General features: G+C 35.3%; 1 protein-coding gene across 1 annotated transcript in view; it reads left to right on the top strand.

The window, feature by feature from the left end:
- LOC129942122 (protein toll) overlaps nt 1-23,579 on the top strand; it is a 331,316-nt gene that overhangs the window by 200,738 nt on the left and 106,999 nt on the right. The window contains exon 3 of the mRNA XM_056050933.1: nt 21,508-21,692. The gene's annotated coding sequence lies outside the window, so the exon portion shown is untranslated. The remainder of the gene's footprint in view (nt 1-21,507; nt 21,693-23,579) is intronic.

Genomic DNA, 23,579 nt, shown 5'->3' with positions numbered 1-23,579 from the left:
TTCCAATTTTTATAATTAATATATAGCAGAACTCTTCTTGAATACTTAAACCTTGAAATAAAGCAAGGTTTTAAAAGACAAAGGTTGCAAAAGGAACAAGTACAGAAGAGCGTAGCACAAACAAACTTAAAACTTCTAACCTCTATTTATGAAAAAAGTAACTTTGAGTCTTAAGAACGAATTGACGTACAAACGTTGCCAAAACTTTTAAATACACAAAAAACTGTGGCTTGACAGTAAATTTGTTAAAAACAAGGGAATTTACGGATGAAATACCACTAAAATTATTAAATCGGGCTGAATACCTAAAAAGTAAACTCGGCTAAAAGCTAAACTGGAGTCCAAAAACATCCAAAAACATCATAAAGATCGAAAAAAGCTCAGATCGTATTCTACTCATGTAATAAGATTGTAAGTATAAAGTGGGGACCGAATCATAAAATCATATTGTGGATGTACACTAAAATCGACAGACTTACTTATAGAAATATGGTATTGTGAATGCTTTAGAGAAAGCTAAACATCTAAACACGCTTATTAGAGTACAGAGAATGGAATCTATAGTTATTACAGGAGCAATGGGAACCACCTACTGCAGGAATGAAAGTAACACTCAATCTTTTACCTTTGGGCCTATATGTAAACTAAACTGATGCAAACAGCGCCTATTATGGCTGAGCTAGACCAACAGTTGCTGGAAAACCAGCTATATAAGACATACACAGACTCAACAGAAGAGTACATAGGGAACAATTTGAGCACCTTTTGGTAATGAAAAGAACGAATGGGTGCCACTCCTTTAGACTTCCCGATCAAAGCAGTGTCTTTAAATCGAAGTATTGAAAGTAACACACGTTACAAAACAGGTCTCAATGATGCGCAATAAAATTGATTTCTGCTAAAATTATGATATCGAAGCTTGTAAATTACTGTCGCCAAAAACTTAAGGTTCTTAGCTCACAGCTTACACATTGGTGTACCTGGGAATAAAAGACCTAAAGAGCTATCAAGAACAACGCTGAACAAATCCAGTATAGACCATAGACACCTCATTCTATGAATTAAAACTCTACATTGGAAGCAAGATACTTCAATAAACCAATAAAATATGAAAAACCCTTGGAACGTGTGCACTGCCAGAAAATTATGGCCCAAATTCGACAAAAATAGATCTCGTTCGATTATGCACATATAGACAAAAATATCTTTACGATTGCTTGTGAGCATAACCTCCTCGGTTACCGTAAAGAGAAAATGCGTCTTACTACCGATGATATGTGCAGAGACTCTAATAGTAAGGAATAGTAAAAAGAGTCTATGCACTTCTTATGACTTTGTACAGCACTTTTTCACACAAGTAAAAAACTTTTTTCTTCGAAAATATTGAAGAACTCGAAGAAATTCCAGGAAATATCTTATTAGGTTTTCAAAAATCTGTTAACTAGGTCAGTGTCGCTGAACAGCCCGTACAGTTCGTCGTTATATCTTCTCCTCCATTCTCCATTTATGCATACGGGACCAAAACTCACTAAAAGATTTTTTTTCTCTTAGCATCCTAAAACACTTTCATATTTCTTTGACAGGTTCCAGGCCTCAGCGTCATAAATGAGAACCAGGATGATGAGTGTCTTATATATGGCGATTTTAGATGCTCGAGAGAGGAGTTTTTGTCAATATCATCTTCATATCCGCAAAATTGGATGGTCCTTTGAAGATTGTGCCTCTAGTGTTGACGGTTGAGTTTGGCACAATTCTCTTCAGAACTTTGGCAGTTATGCCGTCAGCTCCAGCAACTTTTTTTGACTTCAGTTTAGATATAGCTATCTTCACTTCGTAGAGGTCGGTTAGGCGGAACTGTTGATCTGCGTCACCTAGGCTGAGTGGTTCTATCTTCCTTACAGCGGAATTTGGTTCGTCATTGCCGTTATATAATTTGGAGAAGTGGTCTTTCCATATTCTCAACATAGACTGCGGTTCTACTACGATGTTCCCCTGATCGTCTTTACAGCTTCGGTACGTGGCTGGTACACTTGGGAGTTTTTTTTAACCTTTTGGTAAAATTTACGAATCTCATTCCTGTTGTGACATCCCTCTATCTCCTCGATCACGTGCTTTTCGTGTTCACTCTTTTTCCATCTAGAAAGCCGGTGGTCCTCTCTTCTCTTCTGCTCGTTTAGCTCGCGAGCAGCTCTGGTCCTTCTGTGCAGTGCCGTTTTATGTGCCTGTTGTTTAACTGCATGCGCTTGCCGGCATTGTCGTCAAACCAGGGGTTTCGTTTGTAGGAAACCTGTGGTCTCAACTATCAGCTAGACCATATCAGGAAGATTGTGTCAGAACAAAGAACTGCATCCTTTTCTCATAACGAAAGAGTCGAGGAACGAACTCGATCTGTTAGTTTATTTTTTTTAGAATAGTAGGTCAAAAGTTTGAGAAGCTGTGAAAGATTAGATTTTTATTACATCATAAATTTAACGTTAAAATGGTTGCATATTCGCAGGCGGCTTAAATATTATTATTGCTTGTTTCGAATGCTAAATTTATATATCTAATACTTATTATGTAGTTTTAATAAATAATGTTGATTTTCATAATTTGATTAAGAAAAAAAAAACAGTAATAATTAAATAAAAGTTTAAAAAAAAGAGAAATGAAAAATAATAATATAAAAAGTTTTATAAATAAAACTAAAATTATTGGTGTGCGCACTAGGGATCGAACCGGGTACAAGTGGTGTGGGACCGGAGTCTCAACCCTTTGTACTACGAGACACCCTAAATTTTTGCCATTCATAAATTGAAATGTTTGTGAAAGCAAATTGAAAAAGTGAATACAAAAACAGTTGAAAAACATCAAAACAATTTCAAGGCCAAATTAGCCGAAGTTTCGAAGTCCAAAATCACATGACTGGAAAAAACTTACACCTACATTCAAAATAAAGCCTGTACATTTTCTTTTAATCAAAATATTTTAACTAAAATATTTTGGAAACCTAACACTTATTTAAGAAAAAAAAATTAATGAATCTTGGTATGGAATTTGGATTTTTTTGGTTAAAATTCATAAAGAAAATTGTAAATCGGAAACTGAAAATGTACGTCCATATTTATTTTGGTTGAATGTATGTGTGGAAGAATCAGGGTAGGCTGAGGGTATAAATACCAGTGCTCAACCCGAAAATTGTTCTTTTTGGTGTTTTTTCTAGATTTATAAAAAGTATTAAAGATATAAGATTGTGAGCCTGTACAAAAAAATTTTGTTTTTCGGCAATATACAAATTTTACAAGTTATTGTAAAAAGTCTTTAATCAAATAAGATACATATGCGATATATAGTGCAAAATAAAATAAAACATAAAACAGAAGGTGAGATATCGGTGTTAAGAAAATATAAGTGCGCAAGAAAGAATTTTCCCTTATACCTATTCCGTGTTTTTTTTTCTTCAACCAGGTGCTCCAGTGGGAAACCACAAATCGATTAAATACTATTTAATTAGACACCTATAAATTTAGCGTATTGTTCTGGTTCTGGTTAAAATAGTTAATCACTTGGTCAAGGTTGTCTTTTTCTTGGCACACCACACTACACGATACCGTGCTGCGAGACATAAGGCTCAAGCACAATTCTCCTCTAAGCGCTATAAAAAAAGGGAAACAAAAATTGGCTCACAGAAAAAAAACACCTCCCAAAAAAAAGTTCCACCTTGACATTTTATCTGAACCAATTCTTGGAACAATTTTTTTCGAACCTTCAGAACTTCTCTATATACATATGCTCATCGTTCAACTATTCATATACACATTGAGAACACCATAGAACAATCCATTCACTCAGAAGCATAAAGCTGAAACGAACATGCACACATCATCCATATACAATCATCAGAATCATCCAGTTTCATCCAGGATTCCTAAAAACAGCATCTTCAATTCCACATACATACATTATATCCAATCTCACCAACTTAACTTACCTTCATCAGTCGACATATTAATTTTAATTAAAAGCTAAGTACCTACTTCCATTCATTCCTTCTTGTGAAAAAAAAGATCATAAAATTTAAAAGAAGAGATCAGTATACATTAGTATACCTGACAAACCAAAAAGAAAAGATTCTTTTTTTTTCATAACGTCATGTAAAATCAAATTCGTTCAAATCAAGTTTTTTTTTATTTTTATAAACCTTTAAAGTCTAGCTGCATACAAAAGTGGTCTGCAACAACAAAAACCATCCTGCGATGCTGTGCACAACATCAGGAGGAATGGAGCAATTATAAGTGGAGTAAAAGTACACCAAATGGGGTAACCCAGAAAAATATGCAATATAATGCGGTAAGTGATCTTTAACTCAATACTTTATTTGAACGAAAAAGAGAACATAGAGAATAAATTTAATTTAATAAAACTTAGTGACAATATTTGAAAAATCTTAAAATTAATTGTAACTAAATTAAATTGGAAAAATTTAAGTTTTTTTTGTTTTTACATAATTAGTATTTTAGTCTCTTTTTAATATTTTTTATTTATAATTGGGATAAAAGATAAAAGATTTTAAATTTCATTAGGCTAAATATCCAATTATAATTTTGGTATTGTCCTTTCTAAATTAAGTGATTTGGAATAAAATATTAATTGTTATTGTTTTTCGAAATTTAAAAACGTTTTTTTTGGAATTGAGATATTTCTTTTTGAGACAAATGGGTTTGCCTAATTTCTTTCACTCCTTTTCTTTTACATTGAAATCGATGTGATGATTTTTTTCTGTAATTTTATTTTTGTCGAATTTTTAATTTAGTTTTGAAAACCATGATTATGGTTTAGATATTTTGTAACTTTTAGGTGGATGTAGCTCTGATAATAAGGGCTAAGCGATAACGAAGGCATACGACAAAATGGGAACATAAAATTATGTTTTCATAATCGTTTGGGGTTACCAAAATAGTTGAGGTCTTGGTAACCAGGTTGATCGCATAGTCTTGCTCATAGAGTGAGATTGTATGATAAAAGGGTGGGATAATCCTCTGAGGGCAGAACATCTAGCTCTCCTCACACACACAGGGACATAAAACATTAATTCAAGAAAAAGGACAAGTCAGCTCCGCGAATATTATAGTACGAATTTTTAAACGGCATGAAAAAAAAACGTAACGGCCGTCCAATTTCCAAACCAAAAGAACCCCGACAACCCGACGAGCTAACCTTTGGCCATGCAAGCATGCCGCGGTAAGGAAATTGGGCACCCATACACTTTGCTGCCAGGACAGTTTTGGAGTCCCTGTAAGCTCTAAGACTTACTGGTAGTGTACGGAGTGTATGGTTTAGAGGGTTGAGATTTTTGTATTTCATCCCTTACTCGATGTCAGCTCGAGGTACGTTACAGGTGGCGCCCAACGTGGGGCCGATTTATTTAGCATCCTTTAGTTTGTTTTTAAAGAAAAAAACTTTTACTGTCTTGAATTTAGCGTTGCGTTTGTGCGAGCAAGATTTTTAGTGTATTCATTAATTTTATAATAAAATTTTAGTTATTTTTCTTTAGTCATATTGCCTGACAAGATTTTCGAGAACTGGACCAGTAATTGGGTGAAATCCTCAATTAGTCTGCAGCTGGTATACGTTTAATACTTGTCAAAGAAAAGATAGTGATTATGAAATTATCTCGGCAATAAAAATCAATATAATTTGCTCTCAAATTGATATTGGAAAAGATGTCCAGTAGATGGGTGATATCCTCATCTAGTCTGTTGCTTCGGACCTTTATCTTTTTGCAGACTTAAGCATTTTTACCTTCATATCCGCTCAGTATTTGGTTTATTTTAGTTTCAGTTTTTTTTTGATGAATTGTTGTTTGATCTTTTGACCGATAGCGTGGCTAAGAGCCTGACTAGTTCGCTGCAGAAGTTAAACAACTTTTCCAACTCTATTTTTGATTTATTTAAATTTCTTCTTTTTTTAAATCTATAGTTTTAACGAAACAAAGGAAATGTTGAATTACATTTCTTTTGTAGCCCTATAAGCACTAATTTTCTGAAATCGTCAACGCATGCTCAGTAAAAATATTCGAAGACATTGTTTCTTAATGTGAGTGAGTTAAACAAAGTTAACTTCGTCGTTTAGCCTCGGGTGTATCCTAAAAACAGAGTTATATCCACCTACACAATGAATAGTGAACAAAAACAAGCATTTAGATTTTTTTTTAACTTGATATAGTTGAAGATATTTTGTGTATAAATATTTAATATCTTTAGTTGGAAAGATTTTACTTTTATTTATCTTATTGTATTTTTTTTTGATTAACTTTTTCGAGTCCATTTCAATTTTGATCGTGATTTGACTGAACTAGGATTACTCATTTCTGAAGTTTTAACCTCTATACAGTTTTTATAAAATCTTAATGTTTTCCTTTTACGATTAATTCAGCTATTTTTTTTTATTTTGAGTTTCAATATTTCTGGATTAAAGTCCTGATTTGTTTTTGAAACCAATTTTGAGTTGAGACCTTAAGGTTGTTGGAAACAGTTTTTACAATTGCTCAATGTCAAAATTCTGACGCTTGAGATATATATATATTTTCTTTTCTTTCGGAGTGTTAAATATTTGTTTTACCATGTCGAGAAGGGGTCTTCCTCCTAGGAAAGGGACCTTTTATGGCCGGAATCGAAACAATAATTTCAGTATCAATGATCGGTCGATCAACATGACAAATGATACTTCAAATGCGGGGAGGGCTTCAAGTGCCTCCAATTTATCTGACGCACCAAGTTTAAACATAGGGAATCAAAATCCAACTGGCGCTATCCCAAAAGTTCCACCTAATAATCAAACATCCACACAAAATCAAACAGAAGCTTCAGAGGACATTGGTGAACGAGAATTTTCAAATTATGTCCAGGGAATTGTTTCTGCTACAGTAGGATTAGGTAGAGCTGAAGACATGGTATATATGCAACAAGAATTGGAGAGGAGGACTGCTTTGATAAGACAAGAGCTGGCCGCTCAAATCCGTCAAGAACTGACTGTTGCGGTTTCAGAAACTGCAGCAGCAGTGTCTCCCACTGAATATGACTTGCATAAAAGCAGTGATGCTCTCCCAAAATCAGTCTCAGTTAATCCTCCTATACAACGAGGCTCACAACAACAACATCAGACTTCTGCTTTGGATTCGCATCAATCACCGAATGCTACAGCTAACGAATTCTTAGCTCAACTTCATAACTTAAGGCTCAGCGATCCGTCCATTATTGCTTCAGGGGCAATCCCACCTTCCCAAGCTAATGCAAACGTGTCAGGTAGATCTTCTAATTCAAGTTCTAAATTCTTTAAATGTGATAGATGGGGTCTCAAGTTTAATAGCACTAATATGGCCATAGATGAGTTCCTGTTCAGGTTAGAGCGTCTTAAAGAATGTTATGGGGCAACTTGGCACGATATTTATCTCAATTTTCACCATTTTGTTAGTGGCTTCGCTGAAAGTTGGTATTGGTTGTACAGCAAATCACACCCTTCTGCTGATTGGTGTACTTTGAGAGTAGCTCTTATTGACCAGTTTCGCACTCTGGAAACAGATGCAGAATTGTCAAAAAAATTATACGATAGACGTCAAGGACCAAGTGAGAAATTTGATGACTTTTATGTAGATTTGCAAAGATTAAACTCAAGACTTCCTGTTCCAAAACCAGACTTTGAATTAATAAGTCTTATTAAGCAAAATGTGCGTAGGAGGATGGGCGAATTACTTTTAACCTACCAAACACACCACTTGCAGGAAATGGTCTACGTATGTAGAAAAATTGAGAAATATATCTACGACCAAGATGCTTTAAGAAATAAGACTCAGCCAGTTTCACAGTTTCGCAAATATGTCAACGAAGTTGACTTTGATACAATAAGTCCCTCGTTAGAGCCAGATGGCCAAATTGAAGAAATACAATTGAAAAAAGATTCAGGTTTATACAAATGTTGGAATTGTAAGGTTGTTGGTCACGGTTATGTAGAATGCCCAGTGGACCAAAGGTCGCTGTTTTGTTATAGATGTGGGAAGGAAGATACAACCTCTCCACATTGCACGAATCCCAAATGTCCGGGAAACATGCGAAAGAGCAATCGGGTTCCCGAAACTTATTGCTCTCAGAACAAAAATCGGGAAATGAAATAATAACAGAATCGAAAATAGAAAACAATTTGAATCCAAATAAAGAGCAGGCAATTCAAATTGTAAAAAGAACAATTAGAATGGAACCCAAAGAAATTGAAACAAAATCAGAAAAAAAAGAATATCCACCTAGAAAATCTTTACACCAACGTCTTTTAGATAATGATGCAGCTAGGGAAAGAATCTTTGGCCCTAAGTCTACACCACTTTCTAAAAACATCCACAGAATCAGAAAAAAAGCCAGATCCAAAAAGATAATCCATAAGGCTGTAGAAGCAACCACTCTTTGTACAAATGGAGATCTCCGCCCTTATGCTGAGGTGACCATTTGTGGAGAGACTATGTTGGGGTTGCTTGACAGTGGCGCTAGTATTAGTTGTTTAGGACAAGGTGGGCAAGATTTGCTGAAGAAATGGGGCGTTCCGTGCGAAGACTTTACATCTAAAGTTAAAACAGCGGATGGAAAAAATCAAGCTGTTGAAGGAAAGTTTACAACATCAATAACTTATAAAGGTCTTAGTAAAGATATTGAAGTCTTCGTAGTTCCATCATTGAAGCAACCATTGTATTTGGGTATAAATTTTTGGTTAGCATTTAGCTTAGCACCACAAATTATTTCTGAGATAGTACCGGACAGACCAGACAAAGAAACATATCATAATTGTTTTGAACCACACGAGTTGACAATAGAACAGTCGAGAAGACTTCAATCAGTAATTAAAATGTTTCCGTCATTTGCCATACATGGTCTAGGTCGTACCACCTTAGAGGAGCACTACATCGACACCGGGGATGCCAAGCCCATAAAGCAGCGGCATTATCCAGTTTCTCCCGCTATCCAAGAACTAATGTTTGCAGAACTGGATCGTATGATGAAGATGGGTATCATTCAAGAGAGCAATAGTGCATGGAGCTCTCCTGTAGTATTAGTGCGTAAGCCCGGGAAAAATCGCTTATGCCTGGACTACAGAAAGGTAAATGCTGTTTCTAAGAATGACGCCTATCCGCTTCATCCGATTGAGGGTCTTTTATCGAGGGTTGAAGATGCGGTCTTTATTTCGAGCATTGATCTCAAAGATGCGTTTTTACAAATCCCACTAGAAAAGTCATCAAGGGAAAAAACAGCCTTCACGGTACCTGGAAAGCCCTTGTTGGAATTCGTAGTAATGCCTCCTGGTCTAAGTGGTGGTGTCCAACGAATGTGTCGGCTTATGGACAAGGTGATGACACCTGAGCTTAAGCTAAACGTCTTTCCATATGTAGACGATCTTTTAGTTATCTCACGTACTTTCGACGAACATATCAAAATTCTAATGCAACTTGCTTGTAGGTTAAGCGTAGCTAATCTTACGATAAATGTCGAAAAATCGAAATTTTGCTACAAAGAATTGAAGTTTTTAGGATATGTTGTTAGTAACGTATGTTTAAAAACGGATAAAGATAAGGTAGCAGCAATTCGAGATTTTCCAGTTCCAACCACACCTCGTCAAGTCCGCAGGTTTTTGGGTATGTCAGGATGGTATAGGAGATTTATTCGAGATTTTGCTACCCTGGCTACACCAATAACGAATACCTTGAAAAAGGGGGTAAAATTTGAATTTGGCGATGACGCTGTTAAGGCTTTTGAAATTTTAAAGGACATGCTTACGACATCTCCTGTGCTTGTTTATCCAGATTTCTCTAAGCCGTTCGTTATACTTTGTGACGCATCAGATTCAGGAATCGGATGTGTGTTATGTCAGCTAGACGAGAATGGAGTAGAACGCCCAATATACTTTTACTCACACAAGTTGAATGGCGCACAAAGGAACTACAGCGTGACTGAAAGAGAATGCTTAGCAGCAGTGATGGGGGTGGCCAAATTTCGACAGTATATTGAAGGTTACAAATTTAAAATCATTACAGATCATGCAAGCCTGAAATGGCTGATGGGACAGCAAAATCTGAGTGGTAGGTTAGCTCGATGGTCCTTAAAACTTCAAGGATATGACTTTGAAATCGAGCATCGAAAAGGTTCACTGCATGTGGTGCCTGATGCTCTCTCTAGGGTTCATTCATCAGATGCAGTGAGCCTGGAAGCTCTTTCAATCGACCCTTCTGATGTCCTTCACATAGATCTTACAGATTCCGCTTTCAAATCGGACGAATATCTGAAGATAATTGATGGCATCGAAAAACAAAAACACCAGCTACCTGATCTTCTTGTTTCGGACGGTTTCGTTTACAAGAAGGTTAACCATAGTACAGGTAATCCACTTGAAGATGACCAAACATGGAAGTTGTGGGTACCGTCGTTTCTAACAGATCATCTCATTTCTCTAGCTCATCAGCCTGCTAAAGCAGCACATGGGGGAATAGCTAAAACTTTATACCGTCTCAGACAAAGGTTCTTTTGGCCAAATATGGCCTCTCAAGTCAAGACATTTTTAAACAGTTGTGAAACATGTAAAACATCAAAATCATCTAATCGAATTTTGCGAGAGCAAATGGGAAAAGCGTTTACCGTCGACTACCCTTTCCAACATCTTTATGTGGACTTTCTTGGTCCATATCCACGTTCCAAAAAAGGTAACACGTATATCATTATTGCTCTAGACCAATTGACTAAATTTGTCACCGTAAAAGCTTTGCGAAACGCAACTTCGGAAGTTGCAATCCAATTCTTACATGAAAACATATTTTGTTTGTTCGGAGTACCGGAGTCCTTAATGACTGACAACGGAAAACAGTTTACTAGCGCATCCTTCACAAAATACTTAGAATCTTTAGGCATACGGCACATCAAAACAGCATCGTACGCCCCTCAAGCTAACGCTAGCGAACGAGTTAATCGCTCCATACTCACAGCGATAAGATCATATCTTAAGCAAGATCAGAGAGATTGGGATACCCATCTACCAGCCATTGGTTGTGCTCTGCGTACCGCGGTGCACTCTGCAATTGGAGTATCTCCGTATGAGGCGTTGTTCGGTCAAAAGATGATAGAGCATGGTTCGGATTTCAGGCTTTTAAGAAAATTAGGCAAAGTAAACAGCTCGGAGTTAAATATAATTCCTAGGTCTTCAAAAATCAACATGCTACATGCAAAAATTAAGGAGGCGCTTGAAAAGGCACACTCGCAATATGAGCATAAATATAATACCAGGAGTAAGGCCACAAATTTCAAAGTCGGTGATGTAGTCTATAGACGAAACTTTATCTTAAGTGATGCGTTTAAGAAAAGAAATGCTAAACTATGTCCTAAATTTCTGAAAGCAAAAATAGTTAGAGTAGTAGGTAATCATTCATATGAGCTTGAAAATGAACAAGGACAAATAATAGGCGTATTCCACTCGAAAGACCTTAAAGAGTAAATAAGGGTCCGGCTAGCTCAGTCTGAACATGAGACACTTGTTGGGGTGTGGGTTTTAGTTTTTTTTCTCTTCTCTACACTCAAATACAGGTTTCTTTCCATTTTCATTTGTTCGCTTTAGAAGCTCACGAAGTGAAAAAGTTTTGTAGGAAACCTGTGGTCTCAACTATCAGCTAGACCATATCAGGAAGATTGTGTCAGAACAAAGAACTGCATCCTTTTCTCATAACGAAAGAGTCGAGGAACGAACTCGATCTGTTAGTTTATTTTTTTTAGAATAGTAGGTCAAAAGTTTGAGAAGCTGTGAAAGATTAGATTTTTATTACATCATAAATTTAACGTTAAAATGGTTGCATATTCGCAGGCGGCTTAAATATTATTATTGCTTGTTTCGAATGCTAAATTTATATATCTAATACTTATTATGTAGTTTTAATAAATAATGTTGATTTTCATAATTTGATTAAGAAAAAAAAAACAGTAATAATTAAATAAAAGTTTAAAAAAAAGAGAAATGAAAAATAATAATATAAAAAGTTTTATAAATAAAACTAAAATTATTGGTGTGCGCACTAGGGATCGAACCGGGTACAAGTGGTGTGGGACCGGAGTCTCAACCCTTTGTACTACGAGACACCCTAAATTTTTGCCATTCATAAATTGAAATGTTTGTGAAAGCAAATTGAAAAAGTGAATACAAAAACAGTTAAAAAACATCAAAACAATTTCAAGGCCAAATTAGCCGAAGTTTCGAAGTCCAAAATCACATGACTGGAAAAAACTTACACCTACATTCAAAATAAAGCCTGTACATTTTCTTTTAATCAAAATATTTTAACTAAAATATTTTGGAAACCTAACACTTATTTAAGAAAAAAAAATTAATGAATCTTGGTATGGAATTTGGATTTTTTTGGTTAAAATTCATAAAGAAAATTGTAAATCGGAAACTGAAAATGTACGTCCATATTTATTTTGGTTGAATGTATGTGTGGAAGAATCAGGGTAGGCTGAGGGTATAAATACCAGTGCTCAACCCGAAAATTGTTCTTTTTGTTGTTTTTTCTAGATTTATAAAAAGTATTAAAGATATAAGATTGTGAGCCTGTACAAAAAAATTTTGTTTTTCGGCAATATACAAATTTTACAAGTTATTGTAAAAAGTCTTTAATCAAATAAGATACATATGCGATATATAGTGCAAAATAAAATAAAACATAAAACAGAAGGTGAGATATCGGTGTTAAGAAAATATAAGTGCGCAAGAAAGAATTTTCCCTTATACCTATTCCGTGTTTTTTTTTCTTCAACCAGGTGCTCCAGTGGGAAACCACAAATCGATTAAATACTATTTAATTAGACACCTATAAATTTAGCGTATTGTTCTGGTTCTGGTTAAAATAGTTAATCACTTGGTCAAGGTTGTCTTTTTCTTGGCACACCACACTACACGATACCGTGCTGCGAGACATAAGGCTCAAGCACAATTCTCCTCTAAGCGCTATAAAAAAAGGGAAACAAAAATTGGCTCACAGAAAAAAAACACCTCCCAAAAAAAAGTTCCACCTTGACATTTTATCTGAACCAATTCTTGGAACAATTTTTTTCGAACCTTCAGAACTTCTCTATATACATATGCTCATCGTTCAAATATTCATATACACATTGAGAACACCATAGAACAATCCATTCACTCAGAAGCATAAAGCTGAAACGAACATGCACACATCATCCATATACAATCATCAGAATCATCCAGTTTCATCCAGGATTCCTAAAAACAGCATCTTCAATTCCACATACATACATTATATCCAATCTCACCAACTTAACTTACCTTCATCAGTCGACATATTAATTTTAATTAAAAGCTAAGTACCTACTTCCATTCATTCCTTCTTGTGAAAAAAAAGATCATAAAATTTAAAAGAAGAGATCAGTATACATTAGTATACCTGACAAACCAAAAAGAAAAGATTCTTTTTTTTTCATAACGTCATGTAAAATCAAATTCGTTCAAATCAAGTTTTTTTTTATTTTTATAAACCTTTAAAGTCTAGCTGCATACAAAAGTGGTCTGCAACAACAAAAACCATCCTGCGATGCTGTGCACAACATCAGGAGGAATGGAGCAATTATAAGTGGAGTAAAAGTACACCAAATGGGGTAACCCAGAAAAATATGCAATATAATGCGGTAAGTGATCTTTAACTCAATACTTTATTTGAACGAAAAAGAGAACATAGAGAATAAATTTAATTTAATAAAACTTAGTGACAATATTTGAAAAATCTTAAAATTAATTGTAACTAAATTAAATTGGAAAAATTTAAGTTTTTTTTGTTTTTACATAATTAGTATTTTAGTCTCTTTTTAATATTTTTTATTTATAATTGGGATAAAAGATAAAAGATTTTAAATTTCATTAGGCTAAATATCCAATTATAATTTTGGTATTGTCCTTTCTAAATTAAGTGATTTGGAATAAAATATTAATTGTTATTGTTTTTCGAAATTTAAAAACGTTTTTTTTGGAATTGAGATATTTCTTTTTGAGACAAATGGGTTTGCCTAATTTCTTTCACTCCTTTTCTTTTACATTGAAATCGATGTGATGATTTTTTTCTGTAATTTTATTTTTGTCGAATTTTTAATTTAGTTTTGAAAACCATGATTATGGTTTAGATATTTTGTAACTTTTAGGTGGATGTAGCTCTGATAATAAGGGCTAAGCGATAACGAAGGCATACGACAAAATGGGAACATAAAATTATGTTTTCATAATCGTTTGGGGTTACCAAAATAGTTGAGGTCTTGGTAACCAGGTTGATCGCATAGTCTTGCTCATAGAGTGAGATTGTATGATAAAAGGGTGGGATAATCCTCTGAGGGCAGAACATCTAGCTCTCCTCACACACACAGGGACATAAAACATTAATTCAAGAAAAAGGACAAGTCAGCTCCGCGAATATTATAGTACGAATTTTTAAACGGCATGAAAAAAAAACGTAACGGCCGTCCAATTTCCAAACCAAAAGAACCCCGACAACCCGACGAGCTAACCTTTGGCCATGCAAGCATGCCGCGGTAAGGAAATTGGGCACCCATACACTTTGCTGCCAGGACAGTTTTGGAGTCCCTGTAAGCTCTAAGACTTACTGGTAGTGTACGGAGTGTATGGTTTAGAGGGTTGAGATTTTTGTATTTCATCCCTTACTCGATGTCAGCTCGAGGTACGTTACACGTTGTAGTGGCACTTTAGAGGCAGCATCTCTGATGGCTGCAAGGCAATGTTGCCACTGGTTTTCAATGATTAATGCAACCTCCTAAGAGGTTATTAGAGACTCGATCGGCAGTCTCTTGCGAATTTAGCTGTTTAAAGTCGAATCTTCTAACAGTACTTCCTTGTTTTGGCTTGGATCGGGATATCAGTACCTTGGGTACAACGAGGTAGTGGTCCGAATCAATGTTCGGACATCCAGTATACTGAAGAAGTGGCGTGCGTGGATCGCAATTTTGTCAATCTGTTCGACAATTGATTGATCAGGAGATGTCCATGGCCCCTTGTAGATATTTAGATGTATGAATTGCGTACTAGCTACCAGAATGTCTTGTCCCGCAGTTAAACCGATCAGTCTGAATCTATTGTCGCAAGTGGTGTAGTGCAGTCTGTATCTCCCCGACGGCACAACCCCCAACCTGAAGGGCTAGATCCTCAATATAACTCCAAGGACGGGGAGTTGGATAAACCGCTCCTTATAGGCCTAGGTTCCGAATATGTCGTAGAAGCCCTATAAGGTGTTCACTAAGTAGTTTAACCTTACTGGAACTGTAGACGCCACCGTTGATTCCATCTCGCGAATTTGTCCGCTGCTGTCTGGAAAAGGAGAGGTGCCTTAGTGGAAAAACCTCTCCTCCCTCTCTCGTTTGCTGCCCCAACAACTTTCATCAACAATCTCCAGTTGAGGTACTAGGCAGTAGGTACCCGATGTTCACCGCGGGGATGTGAGAGAGGGAGTTGATAGACAGAGGTGGGCTTTAAGAAAAACCTGTGGAAGCTTGTGTCCTCTTGAATGCACATGTCTACCATTTGAACAGCTTTCCAAAAAATAGACCAAAATGCCAATTCCTCTTTTAAATACATTTTAATAAGCATGAAAGCCTAAAAAATTATGACCTCTAACTTTGTTGGTAATTTGTTTCTAAGTCGGATATTTTTGTACCAAATATTCGAATAGTTTTTGGACAAAATTTTGAACAAATATTCATATGAAAGTAGTTCGCACTTCAAACGTCCAAAGAAAATATTACTGAATACTGAAATATTACTAAATTAAAAAATGAAAATTAAGAAAATTCCATTAATATTTACAAAACTTTTGTTGCATATTTGTTTTTTTGAAGTGTTTTCATTTAATTTCGAACACTTGAGTATTCAAATAAACCACAATTATTCAATTCTTCGCATTTCCTTTCAATTTCGAATTGAATTTTTTACTTTGAAATAAAATACAAAACTTAATTTAAGTTATATATTATATTCTGTTACAAATTCAAGTACTTTTTACATTCCTACAGTAGACACATACATATGTACATACACACAACAAATGTATAAAAGTATTTAAAACTTCAAATCAATTTCATTAAATTTACACAAAGAACGTCTTCTAACTCAATGAATTATCAAGACGCCTTCACATCATTCCATACCATCATTCAATTCAAAAACCAATTGAAAATTTCTTCAAAAATAATTGAAATTTCTTTGGTCTATTTATATATGTGTATATATACGTGAGTAGAGTACACTTATACGAGTAGGTACATCACTTTAAAGTGTCTGAGAAGTGTAAGGAGTATTTTCAGAATGGGAGATATACGAGTTACAAAAAGAGTTAAAAACTTCCCTCCTTCTGAAAAACCATCACTTGAAAACATTTTCGTTCCAGAAAAAAATCAAAACTCAAAAGAAACTTTGTACTGTATATTCGGATACTTCTACTTTCAGGCCAAAAAGCACATCATCAATTATAAATAAAGAAATATGTATAAAGGATGTTTTGTATCTTGAAATTCTGTGACGTAAAACAACAACAAAATTAGCATCAACAATGTTCTAGAAGATTTCTGTTGAACATTTACGCTATAAAACTATCTATCACAATCACAACTGATTCGTGAAAGCATCTTTTCTCATTCTTGTATTACCACTTTTTTCAAACCCCATAAAAACCCCCATACCTCTAAAAGAACCTCACACCATCCCCTTTTTAAGACGAAGAATATGCAACACTTTTTGGGTAATTGAATGAGAAACTTCATCCGTTTCCTTTACATAGCTCATAAGGAATTTGCTTGCATTTTTGATGAAATTTAATTTATTTGAAAGTCGCGAAGGATTTCTCATGTCTATAACTTTCCTCCTTTAGTGCTACAGTTCTACAAAACGACAGCAGCAAACAACAACAATAATACAAACATCAGCAACTTTAAATATGTATATCTGTTCTATAGACAAGAATTTAAAAAGCCCGCCCTTATGTTTTATCAGAGTTCTGTCCTGAAAATGGAATTTTTCAGCCAAGGATAAAAAATAAGAAAATTAAAGAACAAGCAAACCAAGGAACCCACTTGAAAGAATATTTCTTATTATAAAGTAAAATATTTAAGAACCATAAGAAAAGAGCCAAGGAGTCGAAAGGAACTTTCAAGAAACAAATCTTGTTCCTTGTGCTAGACGCCATGCCACACGCTTTTAAGAGGTTGGCTTGGCCATTGTGTGTGGCAGTATGGCATAGAAAAGTTTCTGCATTCCTTAAAAAAAGAAGTCTTATAATTAAGAATATCACATAATCGAAAGTCCTTTAGAAGGTTCTGCTCCTGATGGTACGAGGTCTTAAGAGACGAGTGGTGCCATTGGTCTGAGTCTAAAGGTCTGAGTCTCGGTCTTGGTGTTGGTCTGACGACTGACTTCTAGATTCTGACTATTGTCCATGACCAAGAAAGAGTACAAAAAAATTAATATTGTGCAAGACAGGTAAAACTTTAATTACAGATAGGTATTCACAGCTCCTATACCTCTGGCAGTCTGTGATGTGAATATGCACGTTTAGTTTTATGTTAAATCACAAAGACACCCAAAAGAAAAGGACATCGAAATTTTGCTGCAAAAGCAATCTTATGCCTCAAGGCATAACTGAATTATAGAACATACAAGCACAGCACAGGCTCACATCTAAAGGATAAAGGTCCTTTAACTTCGTACTTGTTCGTACTTATACAACAGAGATAGATGTACAGTGCAGTTATGGCCAAAATAATAGGAACAGCATTTAGTTTTTAATAAATATTGTAAAATTTAATTTTTTGATTTCTTAAGACTTTGGAGTTCATTTACTGTAGGCTGTATTAGAGGCTGGCAACAAAAAAAAAACACTTTTTTAAACTTAATAAATAAATAAACTAGGTGGCGCAACGGTCCATTGAGAACTAGGTATAAGTAACTTAAACCTCTCAACCATTCCTGTGTGTATGTAATGTTTTCAGGGATAGAGGGGACCTACAGCTTAAGCCGAATCCGAACGGCTTGTTTGAGAAAACACTTTTCATGATCAACCTTCATAATTCTTGTTCTGATCCTTTGAATCTCAATGAATTAATTCAGGAGTTCATCATCATTCAGAAGAATCATATTTGGATGGTCCTCAATCTCCATAGAGGTCTGACTGGTGTCAACATTAGGGATCGGAGAGGGCATGGATACATCGCCAACCTAAGGTGGGCGTAGGAGCTCGCTATCTAAGACACCCTCAACTTTTTTTTAGGGTGATTGTCTCATACCCAAATTAAATCCAACCTCTGGTTCACGCTAGAAAAACAAGGGAATCTTAATTGATTATCATGGTGGCATTCCTATAAAGACACCTCACTTCCTCGAGCTTAGCGACCTTCCAGTTGTGAGTCGGCAGAGATGGATTGCTTAATTTGATCAGCTCGAGAACATCCCGATGTCAGAAGGCTCGATTGGAATCCGAGTACAAGCTCTTGGTGTGCTTGGGATGTCTTCCTTAGCAACAACCTCGAGTTTCGAACCTGGCCAAACTTAATCTAACCGGCTGACATCAAGTTTGTACATATCACGAGACCTCTGATCTCCAACCTCTCTCAATATGCTTATAAGCCAATTGAGAGCTTTTTTTGACCACCTCCCGAGATCAGACGAGATTTTGCTACAATATCGCTCCTCGCTCGCTCGATCATCACAACCACAAATTAGAATTTCAGGAGTGCTGAAGTTGTGCAAATGTGGCCACTTTTATGTTGGTGGACACACTACCTCCAGGGGCCTTTCACGTTTGGACTTTAAATCATTTCTAGTTTTTGCTGTTGGAATTGCTGAATCAAAGAACACCCTTTACCCATTCAATTCGTGCGGTGGCGTGCTGTGGTTTCATTCCAGCATCCAAATATTAACCATAGGCCTGCAGGATTCTCGCAGCTTGTAGCCTTTGTTTGTAAAGGCTTTTTAAAGCTATTTCACTCTTTTTCTTATAAGTGAGAGAAAGAGGTGTACTGTCGGTAGTAGTGTTGGGCCATTATTCAAAATCTCATTCACAGCAACAGAAGCAAGGCCATGGATAGCCACAACTGTCTTTTTTGTGTTGACCGCATCAGATACGGCAACAGTCTTTAATGCCAAACAACCGCCCGGTCATCGGCACTGGTTGTTTAGGACATTAGATGCAATCCAATAATGAGAGGATACAATTGAAAGGATGAGATGGGTTAAGATTCAGACTTCAGCTTTTACAACTCGACCCTCAAGTAGAAAGATCTAACACTTCTTCAAATATTCGAAGTTATATTCAAGTTTTGGATGAATGAAGTCTTTTATGAATTGAAATAAATGAAAAGCTAACTGTTCTGTCATAAAACGTTTCATAGATTAAAAGTTAAACACTTTAGATTTGTTATGAATATAACAAAGAGACTCGGAGGCAAAACAGACCCTTGAGGCACACCAGCGTTAATTTTGTTAAAAAAAATTCTTGTGCGGAACGGTGCGAAAGATTATTTCTAACTCAACGAAGAATACCCAAAAAGTACACATATTCCATAAGAGGCGGACCTGAGCCTCAACCAACAAGCGTCACCAGCCAGCTTGGACCCTAGCTAGCTGTATCCAGTCTCGCACGCCAAGTTGGTTGAGGTCTTCATCCACATGCGTTTCGTTTGATTTCAGCGCTTTCGTCGTTGTCTGTGTTAATAGCGGTGCCTAGGTAGACAAAGTCCTTAACTACCTCGAAGTTTTAGCTGTTAATGGTGCCGTTTTGTCCAAGACGCGTTGTTCAGTGTCCTTTTTTGATGACAACATATACTTGGTCTTGCCCTCATTGACCACTAAACCAATCTTCTTCGCTTCCGTTGCAATGCTCAAAAACACTCAATTCACGCTTTAATCTTTCAACTATGTTAACATCATCTGCGTATCCGAGTGATGATGAAACTTTGGAAGATTGTGCTTCTAGTGTTGACGGTTGAGCTTTGCACAATTCTTTCCAGTGCATCGCCTTGTCTAAAACCTTTTTTCACATCAAATGCATCGTGCAGCGTGCATTCTCCATCGTCATTCTGCACAAACGGATAAGTTTGACAAAGGTGCCAAACCAGACATTGCTTTTGAAAATACCATTCAAAAACATAAATTTTGTTCCTTTGAAATCAGAACCCCGTAAACTTGACAGAATACTTAGGTTACTTATTATGATGAAAACGACATATAAATGGCATATTTCTATGCAGGCAATGTTCAAGAAATTCTTAGGAAGTACTATTTTCTACAAAAAAAAATATCAGTTCTAAATACCGGTAACACTTATAGTTTTCGAGATATTAGGAGTTACAGTTTGATTAGTATTAAGCTTCCATATATTTTCGAACCAAATTTAATTTCAATGACAAATATCTCGAAAATTATCGATTTTTTCAGTTTGTTGTCAAGATACTGGTAGAAATTTAGAATTATTTAAAAAAAAAAATTCATAAAAATCCTTTATATCTAAAAATGCCGTTTAATGTGTAGGTACTACTTTTAAAAAGGCTATTTAAATAAGGGACCAAAAAAAAACACTGAAGCTCAAAATTAAAAAAATATCCCTATAATTTTGGACATAGCTGTATATTCACTTTCAAAAGCTGTTCTCCTCTTTTTGGACACGAGTTGAATTTCATTGGAAGTTCACTTCTCTTACGCCTCCTTGTCATTTCTTTGGCTCAGAAGGGTGATGGTCTTTTTCTGATACTGATGATGATGATGATGGTGATGTTGATGATGACGACAATGATGCTATGGTGTCGTGAGAAGATTGGAGTGTCAACAACTAATTTCAAAGTTTTCGAAAAGGGAATTATTTTATAATTGCAAAATTTTGACAATGATGTTACCGAATTGGACGTTAGTGAGTGTCGTAAAAAAAGGTTTCTTCCTTCTTCTTATCCTCCTTCTTCAGTTTTTTTAATTTTTAATTTTGATGAGAATATTTTGAAAGTTATAAAATTCAAAATAAATCTTACGTTCTTTCATTGGATTTCACTTAACCTTAACGATGAAAGTTTTTTAAGTCAATTTAAGTTGAAATGCAATTGTTTTCTGTATACAACTTAAATTAATTCCTTTTAACTCACTGTTTTTGTTTTGGATCCTGCAGAATTTTGATAGAAGGCATTCCTAGAAAATAGAATAATAATGTTTTTGATTCACAAAAATATTTCCATCAATTTTATATTTAAAAGCATATCACAGATGGATTTTATGCTTCATTGAAGCTTGGAATTTTGGCTTTCAGATTTATTTTGTTTGCTTTTTGTTCAATTTAAATATACACGAATAAAAAAAGAAGGAGGTCAAATAACGAAAAAGCGAGCCTTTTAAAAATATGATCCGAGCTTAAAAAATTCCTATTTGATGTTTACTTTTTACTAAATCATTTATTTTTTTTATTTTCAGTTAAATTCGTTCATCCTTCAAACCAGGAATCAGTATTCAACAAAGAGAAACAGAAGTCCGTCGTTTTTGGAATACCCATCGCATAGGTACCATGAAAAGACCCAATTGAAAGGCTTTAGCTGGATGCGGTATAGCTCTTCCATACATACAAACCTTCATTTTTGTATAAACAAAAATACACAAAGGTAAGCGCATCAAAAAATACCTATGCACTCGTACCTATAAACCAAACGTGAAGTTTCCGTTCAACAATTTTTCTTTATTTTTATTTTATTTTTTGAAAACAACTTAATTTTAGGGATTTTTATTTTGTTTTTGTGTTGTTAGCCATTTCACAAGCCAAACAATTTATACTAAAACTAAACTTTGCATGATGTCCAAAGTTTCGTTTATACTATCATGTTGCTTACTAGAGCATGATGTACTATATTTATTTATAAATTGGGAAAATATGTGTACATATGTGCTACCACGCTTCGTGAAATTCGATTTCCTAACAACATTTTTTTAAATGTTGTGTATGGAGAAATAAAATTAATTGAGTTTGGGAAGAAGAAGAATGGATTTTCCACAGGTGGTGGATGAAAATGAAATTTACATTTAAATATAATCATTTCAATTGGCAATCAATAAACATTGCTTTAAAATAAGTTCTCTTTTTTAATTTTAATAAAAACGTAAGGTTTTAAAGTTTGATGAAAATGAATTCAATCATCTGAAGAACAATGAAAAGCGTAAAAGAATAAAATTCGAACCAATAAAAGTTGCATCAATCATTTCTTGGCTTTAAGTTAGTAGCACTGGCATTTGACACCTGTCAAACTGAGCTGTCATTTGAAGTGTCTTAATTCAAAATGTACAACTTTGCTCCAGCCGTTTTCCGATAGGTGTCTACAACGACGGGAAGTAGTGGTCAGAATAAAACGATAGCAGGTGCGAGACAATTAGCTTGGACCTCGGTCAAAATATTCAAAATTCATTGAATTGTGTGTGCATCGTTAAACCGAATTCTAGCCATTTGCTGGAGGTTTTACTCTTGCTTCTAATATGAAGAAAAGTGTGGCTGAGTCTCATCGAATGCTTTCAAGTTCTTACGTTGAGGAGGTTATTAGTCAGAGAACGTGTCGTGAGTAGTTTCAAGGCTTCGTTAATGGTAACTTTCAAGTGAATAACCAGCAAAGTGGCGGAAGGCAGAAAGTTTGTGAAGATGCAGATTTGGAGACATTAATAATATTAATAATTTGAGTAATACATTGAGTAAAGACTGGCTTCAAACTCAAGAGTTATTGACAAGTTCATTGTGAGTGACACAGCAAGCGATTTCAAAACAAAAGCCATATGATTCAGAAAGAATTCACTTGGGTTCCGTATGACTTGAAGCAAAGAGATATTGAACGGTGGCGTTTTAGTGTTTGTTGACAGTTGCTTCAGAGGCAAAAACGAAAAATTTTCTGCTTCGAATTGTGACTGTTGACGAAAAACGGTTCATTACAATAACCCTAAACGCAAAAAGTTATAGGGAAATCGCAGCCATTCTTTAACGTCGAAGGCCAAACCGAAGCTCGTCAAACAATCACAAGTGAACGTTACCGAAGACGATTTATGCCTTTACCCTTACAACCACTATATATCGAAAAACACGATAACGTAATTTTGAAGCACGATAACGTGATTTTGAAGCAAAACAACATTTGACCCCACGAATTTGAAAATGTGATCAAAACGAATAATTGAATACCCCAAATTCCATATACTCCAGACATTGCTCCCTCTGATAATCACTAATTTCAATCAATGGCCCAACATTTCCGATCTTAAAAAAGAACTAAAAAAGTAGTCCGATTAATGGATGGTCTCCATGATAATGGATTGCTTAATAAGCGAACAACGCTTAATTCTAATACCAAATACTATGCTTATAGCATTAGTTCTTAATTAATTAGCTACCTAATAAATAAAAATAAAATTGGCTTACTTTGCCAGAAATCAGTACAATTGAAAGGAAATTAGAAGAAATGGAAGCTCTACGGATGTCGTCACGTCTATTCAACATCGTTAATCACGCTCATTTG

This window comes from Eupeodes corollae, chromosome 1 (assembly GCF_945859685.1).
Source record: "Eupeodes corollae chromosome 1, idEupCoro1.1, whole genome shotgun sequence".
Classification (NCBI taxonomy): Eukaryota; Metazoa; Arthropoda; class Insecta; order Diptera; family Syrphidae; genus Eupeodes; species Eupeodes corollae.
Note: the sequence above shows the minus strand (reverse complement) of the source record. Positions and strands in the feature narration are given on the sequence as shown.